At 35.9% G+C, this 17,597-nt stretch overlaps 1 protein-coding gene across 3 annotated transcripts in view; it reads left to right on the forward strand.

Annotated features, from left to right (window-relative positions):
* Positions 1–17,597, forward strand: part of LOC110110726 (malonyl CoA-acyl carrier protein transacylase) — a 54,747-nt gene that overhangs the window by 35,509 nt on the left and 1,641 nt on the right. Inside the window, exon 11 of one of the 3 annotated variants that reach the window (XR_003702372.1) lies at positions 12,470–12,707. The exons of the other annotated variants lie outside the window; for them this stretch is intronic. The gene's annotated coding sequence lies outside the window, so the exon portion shown is untranslated. Of the gene's footprint in view, positions 1–12,469; positions 12,708–17,597 lie in introns of those variants that run through there. 3 annotated transcript variants of the gene reach the window in all.

Raw genomic sequence — 17,597 nt, forward strand, 5'->3', positions numbered from 1 at the left:
CACCTTAGCTAACAGAGGGCTTTGTGCCCTATCGATCATATCCTATTGATTCATATCTTAATAATTTGATGCCATCAAGGAATGCATTGGCTCTGGCCATAACCGATATTTCGTGGTGCCATTTGGCGGCAAAACCACTCAGTTCAGAGGGCCCCGGGTCATAACCGTTCATCCTGCGGTGCCATTTGGTGGCAAAATCATCGGTTAGAGGACACGTACCACGTCCTTATTGCAGAAAATTATTTGAGAATGAATCCTAGTGATATTTTCTATTAGGCATTAGCTCTATGTGAGCTGAAATAATTTTCTAATTGGTCAACTCCGACAAACTATTGTGGATGGTGGATAGATTTTGCTTTAAGTGGTGATGGATATATTTCAATTTTAAATATTTTTAGATTTTAAGATTTTTGAGATTTTTTGGATTTTTGGTTGGAGCTTGGAAGGCATCTGAAAGTATTTGGAATGGACCCCTCCGGTTGAGATATGCATTCAACGCGGCCATCATCGGGGTGTTTTGGGTCATTTGAAAATATTTATGCTTTGAACCTAGTCGACTATGTCGAGTTATCGACAGAGGATCAGGTTTCGTAGGCTTTATGCCTTTGTTAGTGAATTCTCTTGATTATAGGCCTTAAAGGCCTAATATGAATGTATTAAATAAATATGCCGGTCGCCACAACCGTATATTCATTTGATGGTTCGAACCCTGTCGACTCCTATTGATCCGTATAAAAGGATCAGATTCGAACTTGAATTCACTTATTGACCCGCACAGTATCCCTAGATGTCACATGTGTTTCCACAACATGCTCGCCGGGGCCCATGTGGGTGTTTGGGGGGGGATTTTATAGTTGTTTGTTGAACCTTATCGACTCTTATTACTTAGGAGGATCATGTTCAAATTTATTGACCCGCGCAGCATCCCTAGACGTCATGTGTGTACCAATAACACGCTCGCCGGGGCCCATGCGGGTTCGGATTGTATTTTTTTCTTTAGTGTACTTATGTGTATACAAGCTACGGTGCACGTGCAGAGGCTTTCTTGGAATATTTGTGAGACGCCTTCTGTCCACTTGCATGAATGTTGTGGATCCGGTGGCGTGGCATTGTAGTTTTGTGGACGCCTTCTTTCTGCTTGTATGAGTGTTACAGATCCGATGGCATGGCGTAGCAGCTTGTAGATTGAGCTTTTTGCTGCTCTGTACAGGTAGATTATCGTATACTACTCGTTGCTCTCTGCATGTGAATTGTAGTGCACTAATGAATCTCCTGCTTTGTGTTTGTCAATGCTTGCATTCATTGTAGTTCTTTCATTTGCTTGCAGATAGTGTACTATATATACAACGAGTTTCCTACAGTGACTCGTAGGAACTTGCATTTATTGTAGCCCTTTGGCATTTATTCGTATTCTTCATGAATTTTATTGTGTTCTTTGGTCTTTTCAGTATATGCGCTATTGCTGCATGTAAGTAGGTAGATGTAATCATTTACAGGCTGAAATTGACTACGGGATACTGCATTTATTGAAGTCTTTCTGCATGTACCCACAGATGGTATATGGTGCTCACATCTGTATTCGTGGAGGGCTTGTATGTATTGCAGATCTTTCACATTTGCTCGCAAACCATATGTCGAATGTACAAACCTGTATAGAAGGATACTGTAATGGACCATAGGGACTTGCACTTGTGGTATATTAAATTCCCTCCGCTTGTAGGAGACAGATGCATCTACTTGTTACTGCCTGCTTATAGGCTGTATTAGTATCTTAACACTTATGGCAAACTTCTTGTATCCTTCTTGTAGATGACATGTTGTGTGCATAGTGGGTCTTCTACAAATTTTGGCAGGCATTTGCATTTGTCATACGTCCGCTTCTGCATGTAGAGAACCAGTGTATTTGACCTATGTTGAATTATTGTCAATGATGTGTTCTGCTTGTGAACATCTCATGTTGCATATTAATTGCTATGGTTTGTTAAGGTTCAGTGTATTTATCTGATAATTACTCATCACACCCGCGTATGTATATTACTATGCATATGACACATCTTCCATCATTGCTAGTAAGAGTTCACATCTGCTACGATCTTCTATCTCATTCATGTAGAAAATCCGTCACACTGGTGATGTATTCACCAACACTACTTGTAGATAAGATCATTATATGAATGAAGAGTCTTATATGTTAACTTGTAGGAGCTTGTATACTTTGCCAGTTTTTTACCCTTGTTTGTACCTTTGCTTGTATGTTGAATTATTGTTGATAATGGAGAATTCAATACATTCATATGTAAATCTTTTATGAATATCCCATTATAACTGTCTTTGCTCATCAAATTCATATCACTTGCTCTTATGAGTGAGATATAGGGATTCTATTCACCATAGGTCATCGCTTATAATTGTTTGTTGATGCTTGTAAGAAAGTTAAACTTGTAGTTCTTTGTTCAAGTCCCAAACAATGTCACTCAGTTCAAGTTCAAATCTTATTATTTGCATTCAAGCAAAGTTTCCCATTCCTCGGATCAAGTTCAGGTCCAAGTTCTATTCATTGATGTTTGTTTGGATGCTCAAGATTATTGGTTAACACTTTTATATTTTCAATGTGATCATTACTTTGATTTTTCAAAAAATGTTCATTCGAGTCTGCTTTCATAAGTCCTTGCTTGAGTTCAAGCATCAAACTCAAGTTCTATGCCCCCCTGCAATTCTTTGAGTTCAATCAAGTTCAAGCCTTGTCGGCTTAATGTTCAAATCAAGTTCTTGCTTTAGTTCAAGTCCAAGTTCTTGTTCTTTTCAATTTGAATATTCAAAAGTCCACTATGGTTCGAAGTTGATTCAAGTTTGATTTCAGTTCAAATTAAGCCTCTTGCTCATTTTTTTATTTGGGTTCAACTGCTTATTAAGTCATTTAGATCTTGTTCAAAGTCCAAGTATAAGTCCCTCGTGTGCACCCGAAACTTCGGCAGCCTCCCGGCGACTCCCCTGTTTAGGGGAAAACTACGAGAAACTGGGCCTTCCCATCACGTGTAATAAAGGCGTGTATGGTAGGTGTCCTCGGACGAGGACACAATGACCATGAACTTCACTCCCACCATGCACAATAAAGGCGTGTATGGGGGTCTTTGACGGTACCTGTTTAAAAAGACAGTTTGCTTTCCTCTCGCTCGAGGGTACTTATGAATAACCCGCCTCGCTGTAGGTGTCGCACCCGGGTCCCATCCCATCACGCGCAATAAAGGCGTGTATAGACGATTTTTCGATGTGCCACGAACTTTGAAATGGGGCTTTTAGGTGATTACCCGCCTCGTCGTAGGCGCCGCACTGGGGTCCCATCCCACCACGCGCAATAAAGGCGTATATAGGCGGTTTTTCGGTGCTCCGCAAACTCCGAGAACGGGCTCTCGAGTTTAAGGTGATTACCCGCTTCGCCGTAGGCGTCGCACCGTGGTCCCATCCCACCATACGTAATAAAGGCGTGTATGGGCAGTTTTTCGGTGCTCCGCAAACTTTGAAAGCGGGAATCTGAGTTCAGAAATATTCGTACCTTCGTGGGGATATGTCGATGGAGTTGACACGAAAATCGAGGCAAGGGAAAGAGAGGTTTGCATTCTTTTTTTTGCACAAAAATTTTTTTTTTTTGAAATTTTTTTAAAAAATATGTATGTATGTATGTATGTGTATATATATATATATAAAACAAATATATTATTATATATAAAGATAGAGAAGGAGAATTACGGGATTTGGCCGAAGAGGCTCGGTAAGGGAGAAAGTTACGTTCACAGCAAGCTAGCTCCCGCGGTTCCTTCCGCTCAAAATGTCGTGACTCTCGATCCGACAGGAAAGAGAGGTTGTCAAAGGAGCAAAGTCAGGTGGAGGCTAGGGCAAGGTAAGGGTTCTCCTTCTTCTCTCTCTCTCTCTCTCTCTCTCTGAGTCGAAGAAGCAAGGGATCGGGAGTGGAAGAGAGGTTTCGTATGGGTTGCGACTCGAGAATGATGGGAGGTCTGAGGGATTCATTTGGTCTGCTTTTAAAGACGCGAAGGGAGAAGAATCGAGGCGGGATTCATGCAGGAATCGCGGGAGATGACCTATTCGGCGCCGATTTCAGCCGGATCTGCGGCAGAATTCGTGGATCCGCCGAGCATAAGGTATGCACGCGGGATTTCTACATTCTTCCCTTCTTTCTCTTTGTATAGAGGTTAACATCTAAGATAGTTTTGATATTTGTTGGATTAATTTGAATTTTATGGTGCCCACTATGAAGCCTAAAAATCTTCCCTAAAGTCACTCCAAGGGCATACTTCAAAGGGTACATCTTCAAACCATAGTAACATAACAATTCAAAAATAACTCTTAAATCAAAAATATATATTTTTTAATCTTAACAACTAGATCATCGATATAACACTTTATTTTTTGTATATAAGTTCATCAAAGAACTTGGTCATGGCTTAGCTGGTAGGTCACACTATCATTTTTAAGACTAAAAGGTCTAACCTTATAGTAATAAATTCTGATAGAGCTTCTAAAAGCTTTAAAATTTTTTATCTTGAGGAGCCATCTTGATTTGGTTATAACTAAATGACACATCCATGGCCAGTTTGATGTATTAATTGAATTTTTTGGATTTGATTTGGATTTATTGCAATTTTTTAAAATTGGTTAAGTCCCTCAAAAGGTTGAATTTTGAGATGTTTAATTTTCTGACCTAAAGGCTCCAAATTCAATCAAATTTAAACATATAGTGTAAGATGTCACTTAGTCTGAGTTTGCTAAGTTTTATATCTATTGGGTGTGTGTAAAATTTTTTAGGAATTTTCTAAGTCATCTAGATCACCTTAATTATTTTTCCTAAGTATTACTATAGTTAAATTGGACTTTAAATTTTATTCATCTAATCCTGGTACATATGCAATCATGCACCTTATTTCTAAAGATTTGAAGAGTTATGAATTTTCAAAGTTTTGGGTCCAAAATAGATCCATTGCTTCAAAAATTTACATCACAACAATCTATTGGGTATCTGATCCTAAGAAAATTATAGTATATGCCTAAGATATCCAAAAACCTTTTCACCAAAATTTGGACCCTAATTGATCACTGGATTATGAGAAAATTACAAAAAACTAAATTCAAACAAACAAGAATATTTCACAATCTAATAATAAAATTAACTTGATTTCAATTTTAATAAATAATAGGCTAAATTCCCTTTCCAATGATACCAAGAACTTCCAATTTGGTGAAAAATTTAATTTACTTTGAATATTGGTTTCTGGTCATTTATTGAGACTTTTTTAATCAATTCTGAAATCAAAACGGCTGCGCTACCGTCTCTAGAATCGTCGCCTGTCCGGGACACATGGCCCATTGAAACCGCGGACGTGATTTCGACCTAACCACGTCAGCGCGATTGTTTGTCGTTCGATCCGTTCGATGACACGTGGCAGAAGAAGATGACACCGCGTCACCCCCGCAATTTTGAGTCGAGACCCGCATTCAAGTTCTAGGACCGACATGTGTGCAGTTTTGACCTGAGTCGTCTGATTAATGATCGGATGACTCAAATTGAAGGACCATTTTTAGTTCAAAATTAACTAAAAATTTGATTGCTCATAACTTAAAAGATACCTGTCCAAATCAAACCAAATTTGAAGCACATATTAATGGTAACATAATCTTTCAATGCTTGGAGTTTGGAAGCTCCATGCATTACAGATTTTTTACAGTTTAAAATTAAAGTTTTACCTGTAAGTTAGAATATCTTATAATCTAGCCGATGGATTTTTGAGATCTTAGACTCCCTTTTCTTCTGATGACATCCTCTACAAATTTGCTAAAGACCCCAAGAGCTTTGGACGGTTGGATCTGAAGTTGTTAAAGAGAGATGGGTTTCACTAGAATGCTCTCTTCTCACTAGAATAGTGATTTGAGGCCTAGAAATGATGGGAGAAATCTTGGAATGGACTAGGGAGAAGGGGGAAAAATGGGGAATGCTTTTGGAAGGTTGGAGGCTGCTGGAATTAGAGCTTGGATGAAAATGAGCAAGGATGATGGGTATTAGGTCATGTTTCATCCACTTAAACTTTGGCCTTTATATTGGATGGCTAGGATTTAATTAGGGAGAACTTAGATGCATGCCAAGTGTCCCCTGTGTTGTCCAAAATTAGGAGAAAGCTGGTGGGTTAAGAGGGATTTGTCTTGGTCCATGGGAAGGGGGACCACATACTTTTCTTTCATTTGGCTAAACCAAGCTTAAGCATGGTTTAGAGGGCTGGTTTGGGGCCTTTTAAGAGAGGAATTAGGCTACTTTTTATCAGGTTTGAGCAGGATTTAGATGGGGGAATGGGATTTACTTATTTGGCATGGTGATATGGCCATAATTTGGCTTCTTCCCATGAGCTTGAAAGAATTTATTGACTTCTTGACCTATTGACCAAATGGTGACTAGGATAGGTCTTAAGAAGATTAAGAGAGCTGTAAGAAATTTTCCCAAGAGGTTTGGAGTCAAGGGATTGAAGTTTTGAGAAAATAGATAAAATTGGCGAGGGTTTTAACCCCTCCAAATGGGTTGACCAAGTCAACTATAGGGAGTTTTGATTTAAAAATCTTTGGATATGTATGGAATGTCTAATTGAGAGATTTTGAAGGATTGATTTGACTTGAAATGAGTTCAAGCATTGAAATTGACATTAGTGTAGGTTAAAGAGTTGATTTGGTCAAATATGGTTGACTTGATCAACCTAGTCAAACAACTAATTAGGTTTGGTCGAACAAGTTTAGATGAGTGTTTTGAGACCAATGGAGTTCGTCCCATGCATTTGTTAGGTCATTTTGATTTAAATTGACATTTGAACCCTTAGGTATTTTGGTCAACCATGATTGACTTGATCAACCTGTTTAAACCAAAACCTAAGTTCAGGTCCAATAGATCCCAAATGATATTCAAGATTCATTGGAATAGGTTTTGAGGGAAGAGATTGATCCATGTTAAGTTTTTTGCCAAAAGTCTAAAAATCCTCTTGAAGGGCATTTTTGTCATTTTGACCTCTAATGAACTCTGGGTCAAATGGGGTCCATCAAAGTATGGTTTATTGTTCATCATATCATATTGAAGGTCATAGACATGGTCAAGGGTCTTGGGGTCAAAATCTATAAAGTGTCAAGTCTAGTGGCATATGCCGTAAATATTTGAAGGTTTTGCAACATTTGAAAATCAATTTAGTTTTTGATACTAGGAGCCTCAGATTGAGCTCAAATTTGATTGGCTGACTCCATGGACATGTCTAATCAATATGCAACTGATAGATCTTGAATTGGAAGTCATTATACTGGTTTCCAGGTGATAGAAAATTTACCTAAAAAGGGTTTCAGGACCTAGGCTTTTGGCCTTTAGGTTTTAAATTTAGAAAATTGAGTTTGAATTGGATTTTGGGTTTGATTAGTTAAATTTTGGAATATACAAATCAATCACAATTAGATAAATGATTGGGTTGATTGGATAATATCAAGGTTTGATTGAAAATTAAATTGAACTATAATTATAGGTAGCAAAGTGGGAGTTGGATTGAAGGCTGCATTGAAATTTTATTGGGGTCTCTGTGATTGATAAGTAGACAACTGTCAACCATAGGATCATGTTAGACCGGTCCACTGGACCGGTCCAGCCGGTCCAGGCGGGACCGGTTCACGGGTCAAAGATCGCGAAACAGGCGGAAGCCGCACGCACGCACGCCGCCGATGGTCCCGCACGCCCGAATAGGAAGGTTTTTGAATGGATTTTAGGAGGGAAATTGATTGTAGGGACTGTTTAGGGATTTCCTTTTGATTTGTATGCATTAAATAGAGGGGAAGTTCACCGCAATGGAGGAAATGTTGAAGAAACTACTTGAGATGAAAACCAATCCGGCGACATCGGAAATAAGAGAGATCGCCGACGGCCATGGCATGGGAGGAAATCCGAACCCCTTGCGGGGGAGGAGAAATGTGGAGGTGGAGATCCTAGAGGAAGAGAACGACATGCCTCCTTTAGACCCCCTTTCGAGGGAAGAGATGAGCATGGGATATGACAGAAGGGGGGCTGATTTTGGTGGGAGAAGAGAGGGATCGCATCGCCGAGGTGCTGAATTCGAAAGAATTCAGCGTCGAGGGGGGGATTTTGAAGGAAGAAGGGAGGAACGTCATCGTCGAGGTGTTGAATTTGAAGGTATTCAGCGTCGAGGTGATGAGGTTGAAGGGAGGAGAGGTGAGTATGAAGAGGGGTTAGAGTATATTCGTCGGAGGAACGATCGGGACAATTGGGGAATGCTTCCTCTGAGGGGAATGGGAGGCTATGGAGGATACCGGGGAGATCCCAAGGTGAGGAAATTGAAGATGCCCGTTTTCGAGGGGGAAGACGGCCATGGCTGGATCTACAAGGTGGAGCGTTACTTTGCGGTCAATGGGTTGACAGAGGATGAGAAGCTGACGGCGGCAGGATTGTGTCTGGAAGGAAAGGCTTTGGCATGGTATCAGTGGCGTGACAGGAGGGAGCCTATCAGGAACTGGAGGGAATTCAAAAACTGCATAATAGAACGTTTCCAAACCGACCGGGGAGGAGATTTCTATGAGCAGTTCTTTGCTCTGGTGCAGGAGGGATCAGTAGAAGACTACCGTGATCGGTTCGAGCACCTGGCTAGTAGGGTGGAGCGATTATCAGATAGCGTATTGGAGGGGAATTTCATGAAGGGGTTGAAGGCAGAGATTCGAGCGGCAGTTAAAGTTCTGATGCCTAGTGACTTGGAGGAGGCAATGAAGTTGGCACAGCTGGTAGAAAATCAGAATAACCTGGAGAAGGGAGCTAGGATCAGCAGCTCAGGAGGCTCTTATAAGACTACGACCACTCTTTTAGCACAAAAGGGGCCTGCATTAGTCAGCAATAATGAGATCACCAGGGAGAACCCAATAGGAGGATGGAGTGGGGATAACTTCAAGAAGCTCACTGAGACAGAATTACAGGAGAAGAGGGCAAAAGGGCTTTGTTTCAGATGTGACGAGAGGTATACGCTGGGGCACAGGTGTAAGGACCGAACTCTTCAAGTTCTTACTGTTTGTGATGAAGAAGGAATGGAGGGTGTTGTCTTTCCACCTTGCGGACAAGGTGGATCTTTGGGAGGGGAGTATTGTTAGACCGGTCCACTGGACTGGTCTAGCCGGTCCAGGCGGGACCGGTTCACGGGCCAAAGATCGCGAAACAGGCGGAAGCCGCACGCACGCACGCCGCCGATGGTCCCGCACGCCCGAATAGGAAGGTTTTTCAATGGATTTTAGGAGGGAAATTGATTGTAGGGACTGTTTAGGGATTTCCTTTTGATTTATATGCATTAAATAGTAGATTTTCCTAGGGTTTGAGCATCTTGAATTTGGTTGAAATTTGAGATCTCTTAGATTTAGGTTTTCTTTGGGCTCTAGCGGCGTCTAGGGATTTGGGAGAGATCGATCCTCCTCTCGAATTGAGGATCAATTGTATCTTTGCTGTTTTCTTTTTCTTCTAGTAAAATACAAGCTTCTACTTGTGTTTTTCTCTACGTTTTCCCTGTTTCCTGCTGTTTGGCTGCTGTTGGCTGCTGTGGACAGCAGTTTACTGCTGAAATTTTACTGATTTTGGTGAGAAACACTTGGAAATCCAAGTATTTCCTATCAGATCACCAACCAAGATTCTAGATAGGTCCTGATGACCTCATATAAAAATAAGGTCAACAAGAAGATGGTGATACAATGAATCTGACCCATTGTCACTAGATCTTACCTAGTGTCTATTAGTCCAACTGATTAAGAAAGATGAACAAATCTCTAGAATGGAGAAAAGATGGAAGAGTTTATTGTTGATATGGTTATTTTATAAAAGTAAAAAAAAAAAAATCCTTTATCAAAAGCTCAGATATAATAAGTTCCAATAGAGTATGTTTAACACTACAATAAGCAAAAAGTAGTAAAAGAAAATACAGATAGAGTGTTAGAAAAAGAGTCGTCAAGTAGTTGGTAGAGTAGCAAGTTAATGAGGCTCTAGCATAGTTATAGGTAGGGATGTAAGTGAGCCAAGCTGGTGTAAACTTGATTCAATGATGAGCTTGCGAGTCGAACTTATCAAGTTTCAAGTTCAAGCTCAAGCATGTAATCAAACTTGTTTACTAAGAGAGCTCTAGTTTGAGCTCAGTTTGACTCGACTTGTTAGCTCGTTGAGCTAATCAATTTTAAAATATATTTTAAAAAATTGTTAATGTACCATATTTTAAGATAACAAAAATTCGAGCTTCATAAATGAGTCAAGTTCGAGCTATTCAATCAAGCCAAACTTGAGCTTGATTTTTATGTAGTGAGTCAAGTTCAAGCTCATTAAATGAGCTCTTGTCGAGCTTGAGCTTGAGTTTGAGCTCAATATGAGCTATATGAGCTTAGCTCAATAATTTCACTACTAGACTCGGCTCAACCCATTTACACTCCCAATCCTAGGGAACTTCATCTATTCTAAGTGGCAAGCCCTACTACGAGGAATATGAATTGGTCCCTTATCCTAAAGAATTTGTGCCACTCTCGTTCAAAATTTTTGATGGTACAGGGAATCCTAAACAGCATTTAACACACTCAGGGCTAGTAGTTGCATGTAGGGGAAGTGATGTGCTTTTGTTCAGGTAGTTTATAAACAGCTTGTCAAGGGTAGCTTTTCATTAGTATACAAAATTGCCTGATGGGTGAGTCCATACCTTCATTGAATTAGAACATTTGTTTGTAAAAAAGTTTTTTTGGAGCACGTCATCATGTAATAGTTAGAGCTCTGGTGATTGAGAAATAGAAACTTGGTGAAAATCTGGTGTACTATATATTAAGAAGGAGAAATCTTAGCATGAGGTGCAAGCCTTAGTTGCAAAAGAAGCATGCTATAGAAACTCTCCTTAAAAATATAAAAGGCCAAGTGGACTTTTTATTAAAAGGGTTCACCATAAACAAATTTGAGAAGTTGTAAAGTAAAGCTCTAATCTCCAAGAGGAAGCTTCTCAGTTGTCATTCTTAAAGGATCAAACTTTATTAGAAATAAAGAAGTTGAAACATCGGAAAGTTTTAGAGAACATGTTGTGGAATGTCAACCATAGATAAGGGAAAACATGCAAGTAAATTTCATATAGAAAGTCAGGCACGTGCTTCCCAATATCAGCAGTATAATAAATCATTGAATGAACAGTTCAAGCCTTATTCCAATCTTAATCTAGAAAAAAAATAGAGAGAGGTTTGAAGCACTTAAAAATAAAACATACTCATTCAAAGGGAAAGTAATTAAAAGAAATTTCAAGAATCTATTGAAGAAATTTGAGTACAAACTTTCATATCATAAAGAGGCTGGAAGATGTGGACAAATTGAAGAAACCTAATTATTGCCCATATCACTGAATAGTGGGGCACAAACTTAAGGATTATATAACCTTCAAGGAGTAGCTTGAAAAGAACATCAAGTATGGGTCAGTTATGATACCCAAGAAGTATTTGGCATATTCAAGTTAAGGATATGCTAAATATAGGATTGGTGAGCCTTATCCCTCTTCAGTTTTAAAGCTTGATGATGGTTTGGATATTATCTTATCCAAATCTTCTAAAAAGATAATAAATTATATTGTTCATCTACTTAGGTATCTCAAGAAGTACAGAATCCCATCCGAGTTAATTTAGTGATCCTGAGAATGAGGTTCATAATAAAATTCTAATTGTAGAGCTCAAGAAGATGTCACCCTATCAATCTCAATAGTTCAGAATGATGAATGTAAAAATAAAGCTCATAATGTAAAGAATAAAGTTGTAATTTCTATAGATAGACGGTCCAAAAACTTCATACCTCTTACTTGTATGATTTTTAATTTATCCTGTCAGGGACTAAGAAAGTAATAAAGAAAGATTTAGGGTAGATTTTTTCAATATTTAGTGATAATTAAACAACTAGTGATTCAAATAGCTAAATAGAAAATAATTCTCAAAATTTTAAAATAAACTTTATTGAATTAAAAGAATCTATCCAAAATTTATTTGATAGCAATTCACTTGTCCTTGATATTTAGGGTGATTTTATCAATATAGAAATTGAGATGTTTGATTTTGATGATTCACCAAATGAAACTTTAAAGTTAACTAGTGGTTCAAAAGTAAATAATTATGTTGCCTCTTCCTCTAAAGTGGTAGTTCAAGTAAATCTTCATAGTGGTAAATTTTTACCTCCACGAGCATCTACAACTAATTAAGGAAAATAAGTGATAGAAAATTGGAGACTTCAAACCAACTAGCACAACATCTTGATGCATTTAATTCAGAATTTCTAAAAGTAGACTACAATATCTTAGCTCATCTTTGAAAAGTACCTGTAAGACTGAGTATTTATGATGATATGGTTTTTCTAAAGAAATGAGTGAATCTTTAATCAAATCTCTGCTCGATCCAGAGATTCATATGGCTCAGTTAGCATGAACATAGTCTGAAGATGCATTGAGTTTCAAAGATGTTCCAGGAGTAACATTCTCGGATGAAGACTTATTGATGGGAACCACTGATCATAATCATCCTTTATATATGTTAATAAATATGGATAACTTTAAGTTATCTCATGACCTTATTGATTCAGGTGTATCAGTCAACATAATTATTGTTAGAACTCTTGCATATCTTCAAGTTAATGCTTATAAACTCAGCTTTGATAAAATTGTGTTTCAAGGATTTAATGAAAAAGGGCTTTGGGTTCAGTAACCTTATTCTTAGAAATAGAAGGATTGGAAACTGATGCTAAATTCGTATAATAGATTTAGAGACTTACTTTAATGATCTTGTGGGCAGACCCTAGCTCCATGAATATAAAATTATGCTTTCCTCTTTTCACCAGCTTATTAAATATTCTTGTGAGGGCATTTAACAATAATTAAGAGAGTTTTGTAATCATTTTCAATTCATGAAGTAGGGATATACGAAGATGCTTCATGTTATTTGCCTAAAAAGCATATAGTCTTTTTTAATAAATTTCAAACTGCTTAACAAAATAAATAAAATAAAAATAAAGAAAGATAAAACAATAGAAAAAGGAAAAGAAAAAGAAAAGTGTTCTAACCTTGAATAAAAATTTCATTCCTTCTTCGCAACGAGATGGTAGAATCGCTCAGCGATCTAAAGGGAGAGGTGGGAGAGGTAGAGAACAACAAAATAAGAAAGTAAAAGTAAACATAAAAGAGTATTTGTTAAATAAAGGAGTCTATAATACATATCAATTTGGAATCCTGTTTAGAGGATAAATCTTATGTATTTGAGAAAAAGTAATATGTTGTAGAATATTGGAATGATATCAAGAAAACAAAGTTTAAATTTTTTTCAGAATCAGATAGCGATAAGGATCAGGTTTAAATCACTAAAAAAGAAAATATAAACATGTCTACCTTTGATAGATTAAAGAGGTATATAGGAATATATGACTCTATCCCCATTATCATAAAATGATATAGTAGGGTTGGCAGTAATGGTCTCTCCTGCTCTGAATTCTGATTGTAAAAATAATACATTTATACCTTATACTAGCAAAAGTGTAGAAAATGATGTTAATTTCGATGATCCATCTTAAATAAAATAGTAGAACTATCTTTTAATTAACATTCTAACTGTGTAAATAAATTTGCTAAACAAGATTTGACACCATCAACATGGAATAGAGGTGAAGCCCAACAATTCAAAAATATGTGGAATACTAAATATCATAATCTAGAGTCTGATTGTATCTTTATAAATGGTGTTAAATCTTTTAATGGATTTTTTTTAGAGATTTTAGATGATCTGGATGGCTCTTAAACTAGAAATGCACCTCTCGAACTTGAAGAAGATATTAAATCAATGATTGATGATCTAAAAGAAATAAATTTAGGCACTGAAGAAGACCCTCATTTGATCTTCATAAGTTCTTCATTAAATTAGGATGAGGCATGCAAAATGATTAATTTTATTTCATAATTTAAAGATTGTTTTGCCTAGAATTATGAAGAAATGCTCAGATTATCTCCAGATATTGCAGTTCATAAATTAGATATTCAACCCAATATGATTCCTTTAAATAAGCACCACGAAGAATGCGTCTTGAAATCGAACAACAAGTAATCACGAAAGTTAAGAAACTAATAGAGGCTAGTTTGATCCGGGAAGAGAAATATCCAGCTTGATTAGTCAGTATTATTCCAGTAAAAGAATGGAGCGATCAAATGCATGTCTACATAGACTTCAAAGATATAAATAAAGATTATCCTAAAGATGAGTTTTTTTTCTTTGTACATCAAAACTCATGGTTGATATTGCTACATGACATGCAATATTCTCCTTATGGATAATTCATCCAGTTATAATCAAATTTTTATGGCTTTTGAAGACAAATTATACAACCTTCAGACTACCAATAAAGTCTACTATTATATTGTTTGATTTAAAAAAGTTGAGTTTTGAAAAGATTAATTTTCTTTGGGAAAGGATGATTTTTTTAGAATTTCAATTTTAAAATTAAACATATCATTATGAATGATATATCACCTCAGGAGGTGAACATATCATTTTTTAATGTGATCATATTACAAAATGTTGAGCTACCCCGGTTATTGTAGTTAGATTCACGAAAGAACCGTATATGAGCCCAAAGGATCAAAATGATGTTCATTCTAGTATTTGACTGTGATGTTTTGGATAAATGATCTTTAATTTCATAACCAAAATTATGATAATAAAATGACATATATTTCTGGGGAAAGAAAATATCACCTATTATCAAATATTTTAATATGACGATAATGATCGTCAAATTTAATTTTCTCAAAGATAATTAATTGAAGTTTTGAAAAAAAAAATTATTTTTGAAAATTTGATTTGGGTTTCTATCTTCTATGAGCGCAAGCTCTCATAGTTAATTACATCATAGGAAAATTGAAGTCTCCTATGGATACTCTTGATTAAAATAAGGGTAGAATTTTCATTTTTGAATTTTCAAGGATTGATACCAACGGAGTGAGGATTTGAAATTTAGCTGGGATTGGATCAAAATTAAATAGTTATTTCTGAAGGTCAAGGGAGGAGAAGTATGTGGTGTTTAAGATTCTAAAACAATTCAAAAAATACATTTGTCAATCCTATGTGTTGGACTTGAATTCTAGATTGAATAGAATTTTTAATTTGAATTATCAATTTAATTAGAATGTTAGGATCATATTCCTAGAAGGTTGAAGTCTTATAGTTTAAAACTGTCTCAAAATCTAAATCTAAATTGGGTACTGAAAAGTTAGTAACCCAAACCTAGCTAATGTAGTGCAAACCTGGACTTACTCCAGCCTGGATTGAGGAGCATGTTAACCACCTAGTCTCTTAAAATCTATGTATCAGATCTTTAGTGAAAGAGTGGTAAAATTGTTGATTAAGTTTTAAGAGTTAAGCCTAACATCTAGAGAATATCCTAAGTAGCCCCTTAACTTATATTGGGTAATTTGATGCTTGAAATAAAACAAAATTAAATTTTAGACTCATTCAAATTTATTTCTAGTGCAATGCATGCAAGTTGACTCGATAAATGCTTAAATCAAATATGAAGCAACTTTTTAAAAAAGGTTTAAAAATAAAATTTTCCCTAGAGATTGCATAACTTTTCTTTGATAGGACTGCACCCTAATAGGTCAGGTGGCCTGCTAGAACCTGCAAGTGGGGAGGTGCCTAATAAGAAAAAGGAGATTAAAATATGATGCATGTGAACTCTGGGTCAGTCTCAGACTGACTTCTTAAAGCTGTTATGTTTCTATGTTATCTTAAAATTTTTAATTTTTTTAAAGTAGAAAACTTTTGAATCGTACTCTCATGAGCCTTATATTAGGTTCCAGGCTAAATCAAAATACAAAATATAATCGCTAAAAAACTAAGAAAAGAAGGCAGTCCTAATCGTAAGCAGAGTAAACAAATTAATCAAATCAAATTAAATTAATTAAATTAATTTAATAGTCCATGTGGCAAGTGCCAATTAATATTACATCCCAAGGTATGCAGAAAAAATAAAAATGCCAAATACCACTGACAAGAACTTGGATTCTACTCCTATGACTCAAGTGACTTTGAGAATTAGATTCTTCTCGATCTTCACTTCTTCGTCCTTCTACAGGCTCCTTCGATCCATCGTGTCCGTATATCTAAATGAAAAGAAACTCCCCCTCATAAGGGGTGTTATCTTTTTCCTTTGGATATTTGAAATTTATCGTGATTTAGATCTTCAAATGGATAAGAACTTTCCTCTGAGGGATATTCATTCATCTTTGGATTCCAAATTTAATTTTTATCACATCTCAGATCACTTTAAATATTACAACTCTTGACTCAAAATAAATTGCATTTGAAAATAAAAAATTCTAGACTCAAATATTCTATAGGGTTATCTTATGAAGTTATAATTTGAAATCACATCTCAAACAATTATATATTGAAATTAAAAGTTCTCAAACCTGTCACACTTGAGCATGTTCTTTTGATTTAAAAGGGGACTTAACATAGCAAAGCTCATGCAAAAACTTGATTTGTTTAACTTTAATTTTGCCCCCTTTAATTTTGATGCCTTACTTGAGCATGACCTCCTGCATAAGATTATATTAGCATTTAAATTTCCCCTAGCCTAAAGGTAATATTTTACCCATCAAATTAATTCACAGATTGTAGAATTTAAATTAATAATCACATCAATTAATCAATTTTCAAAGAGTATGTAGTAAAAACTCGAAAAGTTTGTCACATAATAGTAGGAAAGTAAAACATTGACCTAGCATAAGACTAGAATTGGTTGTCCTAGCAAATGATCTAAAATGTACAAGGTAGGTTGTGTGGCTTGAATAATCCTATATAGGGTAATTGGCTAAAGTTGTTTTATATTCTAGTTGGTTAAAATAATCAAGGGAAATTTTAATTAAATTTTAAATATTGATGATTTAAAATTTTATTTAAGATATATTTTAAAACATGGATGACTACCACCTTAATTGCTCAATGGGATTGTAAAATTTATTTCACTTTTCTTGGGGCTAAATTAATAACTTGTAGGTCCGAGTTACCCAATGGTAACTAGTATAATTAAGTGAATTGAATTTATTAAGGTTTGGAGGTGAATGAATTTTAATTATAATTTATTGGTTGATGGTATTTAAATTTGGGTTATGTTTTTCTGAATTTTTAAATTAAATATTGAATTTTTGAAATTATTTAAATGTATTAATTAAAAGGGTTAAATTTTGACTTTTAGATTAAGATTTGTTTCTAGAAAGTTAATATTTTTTTTAAAATACTAGACCTTAAGATGAGTAATTAGACTGTAAGTTCGCTGAAATTGAATTTTTCTATATTTTGTTATGAATTTTTGAAGTTTTAACTTGATTTTGACTTAAAGTTGACCAAATTATTGACTTTTTTAATTTGAATTATTTCTGGTGGTTTAATATTTTTAATAATAGACAGTGAGAAATTTCAAACTAGACCAAATAGAATCCAATGCCTTTGAGTTTAAGTATTTAATTGAAGTTTTATCTCATGTT

Source organism: Dendrobium catenatum, unplaced genomic scaffold (genome assembly GCF_001605985.2).
Source record: "Dendrobium catenatum unplaced genomic scaffold, ASM160598v2 fragScaff_scaffold_1284, whole genome shotgun sequence".
NCBI classification, from domain to species: domain Eukaryota; kingdom Viridiplantae; phylum Streptophyta; class Magnoliopsida; order Asparagales; family Orchidaceae; genus Dendrobium; species Dendrobium catenatum.